We start from the raw sequence: 2,408 nt of genomic DNA, 5'->3' as shown, positions 1-2,408 counted from the left end.
AAAAGAAGAAAATACAGTAAAGGGATAAAGATTGTCATAATTGTAGGAGGTTTATTTATTTTAAATGGGGGGGTGATCTCTACATGATAATAGAATCTATAAATGGATTCATGAGGTGGGAAAGCTATAAGAATATCTAGAGAGAAGAACGTTCCAGGCAGAGAGAAAAGATGCAAAGACTGCAGGGAGGGAATGTGTGTGCTTGGCCTGTTTAAGAAATGGCAAGCAAGGGAAAGTGGATTGTTCAAGAACCTTGTATTGCCTTGCAAGTTCAAACCCCCCCCCCCCCAAAGTTGGTTTTTTGCACAAGGCAAAAATACTCAAAGGTATAAAGTATTTTATGAAGAAATGTCATCTTAGTTCTGATTCCGTCAAGGCAACCAAGAAGTCTGTTTTTTTGTTTTGTTTTGTTTTTCAGTCTATTTCAGATCTTTTATGTTCATGGGTGTGTGTGTGTGTGTGTTTGGTAAACTGATGCACTTCAGGGAAGAGGAAGGGGTTTTAATTGTTATTCTTACAACAAACATTAGATCTGTTTCTGGAATCCTATGGGTGAGTTTACTGCCCAGCTGGTGTTCTAACTGTCCCCACCCCTTCCTGCTCATTTTAAACCATTTTGTTGTGGCCTCTTTCAGATATTTTTTAAGTGTCCTAACAATACACACTTGGCAGTGACATTTTTTGCCCATCTGATTATCCTTACTGTTATGCATTATCAAGCATAGGTAGAGTCCTCCCCTCATTTGTACTGGCTGCACAACATTTCAGTTATAGAGCTGTCCATAATTATGTCAGCCCTCTTTCTGGATATTGAGACCTTTTTAAAAATTAAAATTATAAACACTATTTCACAGTTAAACATCTTTACCTCTAAATTCTATCCATCTGTTTCCAGGTTTACTGTTATTCTATTTCTAGAGAAAAAAACAATGTTATGATGCATGCAAAGAGTTAGGGGAAAAAATCTTTGGGAGTGGGTGGGTATAAGTACAAACCTAAAACACTGTAGGTACCAAAGAAAGAATATGAATTGGATGTGATGTGAGGATGGACCTGAAATAAGTTGTTTTTGTTTTTGTTTTGTGTTTTTGTTTCTTTTTACAACAAGGGATCAGGGACTTGTATTGCTTTATCAAGATACAGGAGCTGGATGGGTGGGAACCAAGCCGAGATAACTAGAAGGTTGTCATCCTGTCATCGGTGATCGCACAGTAGCATAGGTTATGGAATAGCCCCCATAGAGAAACCCTATGCAACTCGATATATTTGCATGCCAACTATTTGCCGAGAGTGATGCTTGGTGCTTTTGTATCACAAATAGCTCAATTGATGTAGTATTCTAAGGGGCTCCTGCGTTTATTGCAAAAGTGCCATTTTTGAAAGTACTTTTGCTCTTTAGTGGAATGGAATGGAAAAAGGTATTTAAACAGGCTGATACTTTGAGATTTTGAGTAATAGAGTTCTTTAAATCTTAGGGCTGATGCAGATTGAAACTTCTGGGAGGCTAGTGCTTGGTTTCAGTTGTAAAGAGAAAATAAATGAAATCTCTTGACTCCAGAGGAGAGATTTTGTATATCATGGCGTAGGAATCTTATTAAATAGGAGAAATCTAGAAAGGAAACAGGCTGTTAAAAATCTCTAAAAATTAGCTAATCTTGTCCCACAAGGGTGATACTACATTAGTTTTGTCATTATCTTAGGGTAAAAGCATTTCATTTGACACTCTAGCTCCAGGACCACCCAGATTTTCACAATAGGGATGGAAGGCTGTCACAGAGCTGAAATCCATGCTGGTCACGTGACAGATTGCTTCGCTTTTCCGTCCCTCCCTACACCTCTGGAGTTTGCTCAGTATTCTGTTAAGAGGGTTATAGAATGGAGGCATGTGACAGAAGAGATGAGAAATCACTTCTATATTATTACCATAGTATCTTTTCGTGCCTCGATCTCACTGTTTAATTTAAAGAGGACTTCATGTGGGGTTCAAAATGACTCCTGTGCCTACTGCATGGACATGGCACCAGGGGTAAAAGTCCCTTTCATCAATTGGGAACAGATCCCAAGTAATAAAAATACTGGCAATAGTGTATGTGTGTGTAAATTTTTTGTTTTTTATTTTTTAAGATTTATTTATTAGAGATTGAGAGAATGAGTGGAAGGAGGGGCAGAGGGAGAAGCGGACTCCCTGTGAGCCCCACCTGGGACTTGATCCCAGGAACTCAGGATCATGAATTGAGATGAAGGCAGATGCTTAACCCACCGAGCCACCCCGGTGCCCTGAATCAGGTTTCCACTTGGTGGTCAGAGTGAAGTCATTTCAGAATTATCCTCAGCCTTTCCTCCACTCTAATACGCCGTTGTCCTTTGTGCGTTACTCTGCCACGGTCACACCTAGGGATGGGACCGGA

The sequence above is a fragment of the Martes martes genome, assembly GCF_963455335.1.
Source record: "Martes martes genome assembly, chromosome: 8".
In the NCBI taxonomy this organism is placed as follows: Eukaryota; Metazoa; Chordata; class Mammalia; order Carnivora; family Mustelidae; genus Martes; species Martes martes.
This window is presented reverse-complemented; position numbering follows the sequence as displayed.